Raw genomic sequence first — 13,172 nt, 5'->3', positions numbered from 1 at the left:
ATTAAAAATTAAAAACAAGTGGAAGAGAAAGATATGGGGTGCAACTGAATGGGGAGACAAGAAGGTCAGTTCTAATTTTAGTACATCTGGAGGAAGAGAAAGTAGAGTAGGATTACATGTGATGAATAGACGATATTGCTGAGGAAGGAGAACTGCATTAACTTGCCGCTATGTCCTTCCTATTGTCCAAATAAAATAATTTAAAGAGTTCCTAACAGAAATAATTACTTTCCAACAAGGGATATTACTTATGGAAGGGTATTGGAACCTTATGGTACTACTACTTTTGTCAAACAGCACTTTTGTTGATATCTGTTTAGTCAACACAATTTGGTCAACTAAACAGATGGTCGGCACCTGTAAGAAAAAGTAGCAGATTGGATGATTCTCGCGGTTGGGGAAATTGCCTTTTCCCCGAGAATTGTGTGATCTAGGAGTTAGAATATATAATTAATAAAAAAGTATGTTTTTCTTTTTACATATTTTTGCATGGGGCGAGATTGATGGTTGGTGCATACGTAGTATTGTGTTCATGTGAATAATTTTGATCATTTGGTCCCAACATTATTCATGTCAATATATATATATATATATATATATATATATATATATATATATATATATATATATACTTTGGAAGCTTGAACTTTCAAAACTGTTAACTTCATATGGTTGAGACCATAACATGGAAATTTTTAAAATTCAAAACTTCAGTAACAAAAAAATAAATGATTAAATAAAAACAATTTTTTTTTTTTACTTTATGCAGAGGGCAAGCCCCCCTGCACCCCCCACTGCTAATTAAATATACTAACTCTAAGATCGCACTGCAGTAAAAAGAACAGTAAATTTCCTGTTCCGTACTGTATGGCAATCTCCATTTAAACTGTTCAAAGTTCCAAAACTTCAGTCTTATGGTCTCAACTATATATATATATATATATATATATATATATATATATATATATATATATATATGAATCCTCTTCTAATACTAGAACAGCCATATCATCAAATTTCATTTTCGCGAGATGAAAATGGCAAAAACGAAATACCCAAATCATGAATTTTTTTCCAGGGCAAGTAAACACTTTCTCAATCCCAACATGGCTATTTCTAGACTGTAGTGCAATTCCAGAGTTAGTATAGTTAGGGGGCTGTGGGGATGGATTTTATTTACTTCAGTGTGTGTTTCGGTGAAGTTTGGGCTAGTGTTTACTTGCCCTGGAAAAAAATTTGCTGTTCGGGTATTTTGTTTTCACAATTTTCGCCTTGCGAAAATTAAATTTGATGATGTGGCCATTCCAGTATTAGAAGTATATCCAAATATATATATATATATATATATATATATATATATATATGTGTATATATATATATATATATATATATATATATATATATATATATATATACATATATATATATATATATATATATATAGAGAGAGAGAGAGAGATACACACACATAAAAGGGAAGATGTCTCGGGGGACCCAAAATTTAAAGTAGGGAAGAAGGCAATATTTCTTGACAGGTATCTTAAAATGTTTGGACTGAAGGATGTAACAGATGTTGAAACATGTTAGAGAAGGTATACCCATTTTGACTGGAAACATAAGCTTTAGACAGGTTTTACATAATGGCTGAACATATGAGCATTGTGAATGGAATGAACACACAGACATAGTTCATTTCTGACCATTCATAGAATTACAGATTAATATTTGGATGCAAACAGATATTATGAGACACTGGCACTTCTCCATGCATCTAGTGAAAAAGTTAAGTTTTTAAAACTGGGCCCATGAATTTGTGGAACAAGGGCTGATCTGAGTGGATAAGGGTCAAGAAGATTTAGCTACTAACTGAAAAAACATAAAGATTAACCTGGGACAGAGTATATTTTTTGTGGAAAAGGAAATACAGGAGACAAAGGGACATAAAGGCTGTTTCCTATTTGCCACTTTGTTTCTTAAAACCTATTTGCTAACTGGAGCCTGAAATGGTTCAATAACTATGAAAACCACTTGTCATACAAAACTGCTTCCTTTCACAGGCAAACTGAGAACATGTTGTCTAGTTCATAGGTCTGCAAATAGGAGGCAGCAAAACAATCTAGGTGGGATGACGGAACAAGAAAAAAATAGTTGGCTAAAGCTAAAGATAAAATGAAGGATGACTTGGACACAATCAGTGAGTTTTGAAATTCTGCACTGAAGCAATAAGTCCAAGAAGCACAAAATTACTAACACATTACTAGCACATTACTAGCACAGTTCCACTGACATTAGGAATTCCACTCATATGACCTCAGTGGTGATCATTCAGACTTGTTTTCATAAAAGCAGAAGCAAACTGCAAATGCAAATGAATGCATTAAGAAATGAAACACATGACAGTTTAATGTTCTGTTATATTAAGGGTTAACAAATTAGTCTTCTCATGTGAGCATTTTCTTGCAGCTTTTATTGAATGTTCCTCAGTCTCTGCTTGCATATGAACCTATGTGTAAACTTGAAACAAGCAAGATGTCCGCTGTAAGAATCATCTCCACTATTAATCTGCAAGATGTGTGAAAACCCTCTCTCATCTCTTTCCTTTAATGCTTATTTTACAAAGTATGTTTTCATGTTTAAACAGTTACCGGGATTCATGCAGCTCGGCGCAAGGACGATGTTAGCCTTGCGCTGAGCATGCGGCATAGAGATGGTGCAACAGCACCATATGGATATTAATGAAGGCCTGATGCCGCAATGTCCACGTGCACAGGAAATGTGCGCGAGTGCAGGGGGCATGTTTATGGGCTGCACGGAGGCGTGAACATGCCCGCTAAAGTCACGCAACCTAAAATGCTGACTAGTACAGCCTGTCTCTAATAGTAATCAAACCTGTCAGTGTCCATGGATACTGAAATGCATGTATATATATGTATATGTATATATATATATATATATATATATATATATATATATATATATATATATATATATATATATATATATATATATATATACATATATATATATATATATATACATCCATGAAAAATGAGCATGGTCACAATAAAGCATTCATACCAAATGTGAAGGAAAACAACAGCAGAACCCCTGTATTATTTAGTGCTGTCATATCAAGCTGGCCAGAGGTGAGCAAACCTCCTGCGTCTCCAACCACAGGTAGGATACTAACAGTGGGACTATCTTTGTCCAAGTGGTAAGTCTGACTTTCAAACAGGTACAAGGCAGTCCCAGTCTCCAGTCAGACCAGAAGACTATTTGAACACCCTGACGATTATATGAACGTATGTTCCAGGACTATAAGCTTGGGACGTCTGAATATACTTGAAGTGAGCCAACATACGGGATGTGTCTAGAGCAGTAGGGTGTGGAGCATGTGTAATGGTGTGGTTATTTTCCAACTGGAGAATGGATGACTATTGTGTTAGTGAAGTGTTGCGGCGTGTGTTTGGGTAACTATGAACCATGGGTATACATGCAAATTAAGCAGCACAGCAATGGTGTAGTGGTTACAGCATCTGCCTAACGAGCAGACGTTGCCGGTTTGACTGCAGCACACACCATTTATGATGCAGAATCCGTATACGAGCATAGTCTGGCATTTGTATACTGTATAACGATATAATACCATTGAAATGTGAACTGGAGTGATGTATCACAGTAAGAATGGAGAAGGTGTTTGCTTGACAGGAAGTGGCATTTAAACATGGTGAAATGGAAAACCGCTGCTGAAATGTGTTGTACTCACCCTTTGTTCAACGGCCCTTGTTCTGCCCAGCAACACAATAAACCGCATCAGCAAGGCTCGACGCCAGGACCCTACACACCACAACCAATATGACTTACCACTAAGCCACAGCAGTTATACTTAACTCTGATGTTATCACAAACATAGCAGACAACACAGTCATTCAACAGTATGATCAAAGAAAATAATCATGTAGATGTATATGCATGCGTACAGATATATATATATATATATATATATAGATATATATATATATATATATATATATATATATATATATATATATATATACATATACATACATATCTGTAAAGAACAAAACATGGTCAGAATAAAGCATTCATAATGAATGCGAAGGAAAACAGAAGTGGAACTCCCATATTATTTAGTGCTGTCATATCAAGCTGGCCAAAGGTGAGCAAACCCCCCTGCATCTCCAACCACAGGTAGGATGCTAACAGTGGGACTAACGTTGTCCATGTGCTAAGTCTGACTTTCAAACAATCCCAATCCCCAGTCAGACGAGCCAAAAACAGGAAAACTATTTGAACACCCTGACCATTATATGAACGTATGTTCCAGGACTATAAGCTTGGGATGTCTGAATATACTTGGAGTGAGTCAAAACGCAGGACGGGTCTAGAGCGGTAGGAAATGGCGCATGTGTAGTGGTGTGGTTTTTCCAACTGGAGAATGGATGACTGCTGTGTTAGTGAAGTGTTGAGGCATGTGTTCAGGTAACTATGAGCCATGGGTATACATGCAAATTAAGCATCACAGCAATAGTGTAGTGGTTAGAGCATCCACCTAATGAGCAGGCATTCACGGCTCAAGTTCAACTATAGCGCATATCATTTTCCATGTGGAATGAATGTCGTTCTGCTGTAAAACCAACATAATAACATGTAAAAGTGAACTTGAGTATCGCATGGGACTTTTATTTATTTATTTTACATTTGTTGACCAGCTAGTCTAACTGGATATATGTCCATTTTTAGTAGAGGCCTGGGGAGATAAGCTCCAAGACATGGTCCAATACAATAATACAAGAACAAACAAATAAAAAATAGGAAATAAAATCAAATATTTTAATAAAAATAGCAATTTCCTAGTACGTAAAAAAATACATCAACAATGGTAACGTGTATTACAGCATAGAGGTTGTAACAGGATGTAGCACTGAGGTAAAAGGTCATAAACAGTGCAAATTGAAAGAACGGAGACAACAATGCAGGTTAAGTCAGAGGTAGATAATAGGAAATAATCATAGTAAAAAGAAAAAAAATCATCAGCAATTGTAATGTGAATTACAGCTTAAAAGTTAAGCAGGATCTAACACTGAGGTCCTGCACCACAAAATAGTGCTATTTTTAAGTATGGAGACATAATACAGGTTAAGACAGAAGTAAAAAAAATGTAAGTTAGATGTGTAGTATTGTAGCAAAGGATTTGCTTAAGAAAAGGTATATAAAGAGTATAGAAATAATGAAAAAATGTAGATCAGAAAAATATAATAAGATGGGAAATATAGTAGAGGATAGTAAGCACTGGATAGGTAAGTCAAGTTAGTAGAGGTAGATGACTAGTCTGGTTTGGAGCAGGGGCATAGCCAGTATGTTTTGAGGATAAGTTTAATTCTGTTTTTGAAGAGAGAGAGAGGCAAATGAGGAGAGGTCATTAGGGACAAGATTCCAGGATTTACCTACAGTATTAGGGAAGAGAGAATCCCCAACTCTGTTATTAGGTTTTGAGGTGTGGATAAGGACTTTAGATTTTTTAGGGGGTGATGAAGGTAGATAAACTTAAAGTATTAGAAGGTTTGTATAGGATGTTGTGGGCAATAGTTAATTGGTGAAATTTAATCTGGTGTTGTAGTTCTAACCATCCTAGTTGTTTTAAATTTATACAATAATGGGTTCGGAATGGGTTGCCTGTAGCAAATCATGCAATGTTATTATAGGACATTTCCAATTTACTGAGGTTATTCTTGGAGAGATTAGTAAAGATGGGTGAGGCATAAAGGAGTGTACAGATCAAATGGGTGTAGGCGATAGTAGTTTTAGCAGTAGGGGAAAGGAAGTGTTTAATCCTATAGAGACTGCCAATTTTTTTATTGACAGTCTTTATAATCTTATTGATGTGGATGTCGAAGTTCAGATTATTGTCGATGGTGACACCTAGTAGTTTGGTGGTAGATTCAGAAGATATTATAGTACCATTGATAGATGTCACTGAGAATTGAAGAGGAGAGGACTTCAGAGTAGGAGTGAAGAGGAGGAGTTTGGTTTTCTTTGGGTTCAAAATAAGGCAATGCTGAGTGAACCATTGTTCAACTATGTTGAATACTTTTTGGGTGAGAGCGTGAAGGTCATGGGAGGATGTAGCTGAACATAATAGTGTGGAGTCGTCAGCATATTATATGCACATGGCTTGTGGGATAGCTAGATGAAGGTCATTAATAAATATGGAGAAAAGAAGGGGTCCAAGTATGGAACCCTGAGGGACACCTAAGGTAACGGGTAAATGGGAGGATAAATTATTATGCCAAAGTACTGCTTGTTATCGTTTGTCAAGGTAGGATTGGAACCATTTTATGGAAAGTGGGTCTAATGACAGAGATTTTGGGATGTTTATGAGAATCTGGAGGTTTACCATGTCAAATGCTTTAGACACGTCAATAAATAGAGGAGAATAAAATTATTCAGGTTTTGCTGTTTGTTAATGTAGTCAGTAAAGGACAGGAGGGCAGTGGTAGTGCTGTGTGAGGGTCTGAAACCATGTTGACAGTTGGAAAGTAAATTGTTTTCGATTAAATGGTGGAGTAGTTGTTTATGGATACATTTCTCCATGATTTTAGCTAGGGGAGAAAGTAGGGCAATGGGGCGATAGTTTGATATTTCTGTGGACTGTCCACCTTTATGTAGGGGGAATAATATGGGAGATTTTCCATAAGGTGGTGATGTAACCTTCAGTAATAGTCCTGTTGACCAGTATGGAAATAGGATAGGCTATGGCCTTGGATGATAGCTGTAGATATTCAGAAGGCAGTAGGTCTGCAGAAGGAGAGCATGGTTTCAATTTCTTTAAAAGGGTTTGAATAAATGTGGTAGAGACAGGTTTGAGATGAGAGTGGGGGTGGGGTTGAGGAGTGTGAAGGTAATGTGAAGGTATTCAATGATAATTGACTAGCTAGTGTTTGGATAGCATCTGTAAAGAAGGTATTGAAAGTATTAGCTGTATGGATGGGATTTTTCTGGTCTGTATTTTGAGGGTTTGGTGTAGTGGCTTGACCTGGGTGGAGTAATTGCTTAATGCTGGCCCAGAATTTCTGTGGGTTGTTTTGATTAGTTTGTTGATATTGTAAGAAGTATTTTTGTTTGTCAGAAAATATGGCCTTTTTAGTGTCATTTCTTAGCTGACTAAAGGTTAGTTGGTCAGCAGTGTTTTTTGTCATTCTCCATTTGGCCCAATGTTTATTTCTCATGTGAATTTTTTGTTTGGTTTTGTTAGAAAGCCATGGGGCAGAGTTGGTCTTAATTCTGATAGATCTGGTAGGAGCATGATGGTTAGGAATGGCAAGAAAGGTAGAATTAAAGAAATTAATGGCTTCATCTAGAGGCAGTTGTTTTAAGGGAGCCCAATTGCATGCTCTTAGTTCCATTTGGAATAGATCAGGGTTAAATTTCTTTTTGATCTAATATGTCTAATAGAGGTTGGGGAGGGGGTATTAGCTTTATATCTGATGATGTAGGTAGTGGTCACTGATATCATCAGGGAGAGTTCCAGAATCATAGTAGAGAGTATGATTGTTTGTGAGAATCCAGTCTAATATGCTTGCTTTCTTATTAGCTTTATTTATTCTGGTGGGGGAGGTAATAGTTTGAGAGAAACCATATAGGTTTATGTGGGTGGTAGGAAGGCTACTACTATAGGAATTCCAGTCTAAATTTATGTTGCCTAGGATTATGGTTTCTTGAGGCAGGTGTTCGAATAGCCAGCAGAGGATATTTTCCAAGGTGGCTATGTTATTTCCAGGGGGCAGATACATGCAGATGATATAGATTGATTTAGCTTTGTTAAGTTCAAGTTTAGAGATGAGAATCTCAGCTTTGGAGTCCAGAGGTAGATTACAGTTGTAAGTGGTTAATTGAAAGCCAGATTTAAATAGAATAGCCACCTCACCACCTTTCTTAGCTACTCTGTCAAGTCTTAGGATATTATATCCAGGTGGGATAACTTCATTGTCTTTGATGACAGGTTTTAGCCATGTTTCAGTTAGACAGATAATGTCAAAGGAGTACACTTCTAGGAGAGCATGGAGTTGAGTCACTTTTTTGTTAATGCTACGTATGTTAAGATGTGCTAGTAGGAGAGAGTTAGAAGGTCTTGCAAGGGGAGAATTGATAGATTGAATATGGTTTTGAAGAGTGATAGGGGTTACAGTTAGGCCAGGGTTAGGATGAATAGCACCGTCCTTTACTGTGAGGAGTTGTAGTAGATAGCTTGGATTAGGGAATTTGCTGTAGAGAAGTAACACTCTTGAAATATCGTATATTATATTTCAAGTGTAGTGTTCTATGATACTTTGAAAGTAGGTAGCTAGGTGACCATGTTATGTTTGCATGGTTATGCAGATGTGGTAAGGGTTGAGAGTTGGTTTGTTGGTTGTGGTAATTAGTTTCTGGATATATTGGGTGTTCATATGAGGATAGTAAATATACAAAGGTTAGTAGTGGTAGTGGTAAGAGAGTGAAGTAGAATTGGATTTGAAGAGGGATAGTTAAATAAGCCATTGAAAAGAAATAGTTTATTGTTGTATATTTGTGGGGATGGAAGTATATAAGGTGGGAGTGTGTAAAGATAGGAGGGAGTGGTGAGTAAGAAGGGGAGTGGTTAGAGATGGGAGATGTAATAGAAGTTTGCCAATAGGAAATGTGAAGTGGGTAATGGGAAGAGGAAGAGGTGTGGTTAGAAAGTATAAGAGTAGGACCCTTGGGGGTGGGTGGGAATTGGGGGTAGGGAAGGGAGCGGAGTGAGCTCGCAGGGCGAATGGAGTGGGTAGACACAGAGAGTGGAGCAGTTGTAAAGGAACCAATCAGCAGAACTGATTTGTGAAAGTAAGTTTTAAAAGACAGATGTGGTAAAGGCCAGTGAGAAGTGATCCTAGGAAAGGTAGTAATAGACTAAGTAGTTGTAGTAAAAAAAAGTAAGGTGGGAGAACAGGAATAGCAATGCAAGTACAATAGGAGAAATAGGATAAGAGGCTATGTAATATGAGGATGAAAAGGGGAAAAAATCTGGGTAAGGGTGCCACCTAGTGGACAGGCCTAAAAGTGCAAGCAGATGTAAGATGGAGTTAGAAGGAATAAACCAGGGAAAGGTGGGAAATTTAGTTGGAGAGGGATTCAAAGAGGATGGGAGAGAAAGAGATTTATGTATAGAATGGGGGTACTCTGCTGGAAGCTGCTGGCTGGCCGAGCTCAAGATGTAACTTACCACCTATAACAGTGGTACACTAAGAAAGTCAATTCAGGCAGGAAATTATTTAGTACACATACTTTTCCTGTATGCTTGATATAGGAATTGTAAGGCAGTTGGTCTGTGAGGTGTAACGCAGGTAGTTGTAGGGTTTCCTTTAGTTTCTGACAGGTTAGTGCTGGAAGCACAGGTAAAGAAGGGTAACTTAAGGAGGCAAGAGAAACAAGGTAGTTAAAGAAACAGGAGTTAGCACAAAGCAAGATTTAGAGTGGGTGTAATAATTAAACAATTACCAATACCTATATGTAGACAGCAAATATACAGTACAATAATCCTTGTAGTACAGGTACAACTAGTCATTAACAGAAGCAGATATGTAATCCTAGCAGTTACACAAATCTTAACAATTAGACATTCACAGAGCAGATATATAAAGAAATAGAATTAACACTGAAAGTCTACCCTGGTAGCAGTAGATGTGAACACATAGTTAACCATTATTTAAATGCTGTAGGGTAGAAACACAGAAGAAACACTTTTTGCATGAGATTATATGCTCCTAGATATTAGCAGGAACCAGAGGATAATCGTAAAAGATGTTCCTACCTATTTAAAAGCAACAGTAGTCAGCCATCAATCAATAATCACTAAAAAGAACTATGCTGGGTAAGGACAGGCTTAAATCGACTGTAAAATATCACAGTAACAGCTTAACAGAAAGAGAGTGAAGGAAATTAGGCTTCAGAGTAAGCGCTTAGGAGGTGCCGTTTTTAAGCCATTTCACAGTATCTGAAAATATAAGTAGTGTGATCATGCTCAGAGCAGGATCTGCCCGAGAATAAGGAGTAAAATAAGAACTTGCCATAGATGGCTTGTTTTAAAGCCAGAGGCAGTCTGTGCCATTGTCAGCTTGTTTCAGAAGGCAGAGGCAGTCTGTGCAATTATAGAATAAGTTAGAATAAGGAGTAAAATAAAAACTTGCCATGGTCGGCTTGTTTTAAAGAGAGAGGCAGTCTGTGCCATTGTTGGCTTGTTACAGAAGCCAGAGGCAGTCTGTGCAGTTATCGGCTTGTTTAAAAAAAAGCCTGAGGCAGTCTGTGCTGATGTCGGCTTGTTTTAAAGCCAGAGGCAGTCTGTGCTATTATTGGCTTGTTTCAGAAGCCAGAGGCAGTCTGTGCAATTATCGGCTTGTTTAAAAAAAAAGCCTGAGCTAGTCTGTGCCGATGTCGGCTTGTTAATACAGGCAGGTACTCTTGAGAAACCTTAGAATTGTCCAGTTAGCAGGTAATTACAACTAGTCAAGTAAAGCTGAAGGAAGGGCCAAAATTGCTAAAACGCAGAAGTGTGTACAATGTCCGAAGTCAGTGCTGTGCTGAATAAATCAAATGTGAGGACTGTCTCACACAGGGAATTATCCCTGTGATCTGCCTGCAACGGCAACGCCAAATACTAAAACGGTCTATTTGTAAAAGAATCACGCCGAACACGTACATAATTAGTTCTCATGTGTAACATGTACGTTACTATATAGTCAGACTAATTAATTAATTGTAGTGTCATGTTAACGGGAGTAAGTATGTAAGGAAGTAAGAGTCTAATCTTGACATAAAGATAAGTGTGTCCCATGTGGGATAACGCAAAAATTGCGAATAGTGTCCTATTGGTCACTCATGTCACCAATGTTTGTGGACTATACGTTAGGGATTCCTGATGATACGTGCAGTGAGTAAACCAATGGGATGGGTCTACAGGGATAGGGAGTGGCCAATGTGTACTGGTGTGGATACACTGCAATTCCAACTGGAGAATGGATGACTGCAGTGTTAGTGAAGTGTTGGGGTGGGAGTTTGGGGAACTAGGAGACATGGGTATATGGGCATATATGCAACTGAAGCAGCACAGCAATAGTGTATTGGTCAGAGTATTCATGAACAGGCATTCACAGTCCGAGTCCCAAACTAGCACATATCATTTTCCATGTGGAATGTGTATATAAACATATTTATACATTGTATTGCTGTACAACCTACATAAGAACATGTACATGTGAACTGGAGTACTGCATGAAACGTTTAATTAATGTCATTCAATCTCAGTGTTAGTGACATAATGAATAAGTTACTTTTAAGCAGGTGTAAGTACAAATATGCAGTAGTAAACATATATAAGCACCAGTAAGCATGTTTAAGTGTGTTTGCACGAGGGTACTTTTCAGTTAACGGGGCAACACTGTTAATGCGGTTGCTGACCTTCAAATCCAGTGTCAAACTGTGTATTTGTGTTAGTCTTAACATGTGTGAGTAAAATGTAGAAGTTACAGTTATTTTCATTTTGTTTTTACATTTTATCCAATTAACCGATTTACACACAACTGTGGACATTAACAGCCAAACAACATGGCTTGAGGTTGGAATTGGAGCTGAGCACCTGCATTGAAAGTGTTTGCCTAAAAGCAGAATAGTGCAAAAACAAAGACAAAGGCCTACTATTACAGCAGTCTATCCATTATAGGGAAAGCAGGCATTGTAGAAAATGTTTTCATTGTCAAACACCCATCCTCAACATCTCTAATTATGCTAACTTAGCTTCCTTAAGCCGCGAGGATGTTATTACAATCAGGTAAACAGTGATTGTTTGTTTTTTAAGAGTGTCAGGCATGGATTTAGGAAGGCATCACTGAGCCCAGAAATAACTGTGTTTATGATGTATACATCTGTTGGTATTGTACAAGGCTTTTACATAATTAATCCAAGTTGAAACCTAATCCTAACAACTTGTGTCTTGTAAGCCCTTCACGGCAAACATATACATAGCAATTTCACTGTCTTTTAATCATCATTTCACAGGCCTCACAGAGGACTGAAAACTGTCTGATTACAAATGGACAGCATGACTACGTCTTTATAAACTGTAAGCACAGGCAATTACTTCATGTTAGGCATTTCATGCAGTGTACATATCACCATGTCACGACTAATTAACAGAAGAAGGGAATGTCATGTTATTTGCAAGTATTTCCTCATTACTGATTTCCTGTCTGTGTGACTTACCGGGGCAACACTTGAAAGCGATCGTTCCGCTGTAATGCAGTACCTTAACATGTCTGTCAGGCAGATGTCTGTAAAATTAGACTAGTTACTTTGTTAAACATTTAATTATTAACGCAAGCATTTTATACCGACATGTGCTCAACAGGCATGTTAATGAGCTGCATTACACCTGAATGATTGCATTAATAGTGCTGCCCCAATAATGGAAACATACCCATTCAACAGTATAGCACATGTATTCAATTACGTAGATGTATGTGTGTTAATGTCTATATATATATATATATATATATATATATATATATATATATATATATATATATACATACATAGATATAGATTATATATCCCAAGAACAAACCTCGTGACACCAAAGCATTAGAAAAGAATGAAAAGGTAAACACTAGCAGCTCCTGTATTATGTGCTGGTGTTAATCCCAAGGCAAGTGTGTTTCTATCTGACACATGGGTTCAGACTGTAGTCTGGTTAATAATAGGGTTGCTGATGTTACTCACCAGGCCTATTGCTAAATGTATGTGCATGTCTCACCAACCTAGTCACTTGGCTGATTGTGACATATATGGCCACTATATAGGAAAACTACAAAACACACTCCCCAACACATCCAGTGGCTAGACACTCACAGCCACCAACACACAGGATATAACTGACAAACACACACACACACACACACACACACCTGCTATGCCTTGGAAGAGAACACCTACCTGACTACTTTAACACACTACAGCATTACGCAGTTACAGAATGCGCTACCGAGATTATTGGATTACAGCAATCCCAGAGGTATATTCCTAGGTGGGTGACATCATCAGCCTTGCCAAAATTGAGTATAGGAATTGTACGGGGTGTGAGT

The sequence above is a fragment of the Protopterus annectens genome, chromosome 2.part0 (genome assembly GCF_019279795.1).
Source record: "Protopterus annectens isolate FY-2018-M chromosome 2.part0, PAN1.0, whole genome shotgun sequence".
In the NCBI taxonomy this organism is placed as follows: Eukaryota; Metazoa; Chordata; order Ceratodontiformes; family Protopteridae; genus Protopterus; species Protopterus annectens.
The sequence above is the reverse complement of the archived record's forward strand: the minus strand, read 5'-3'. Positions refer to the sequence as shown.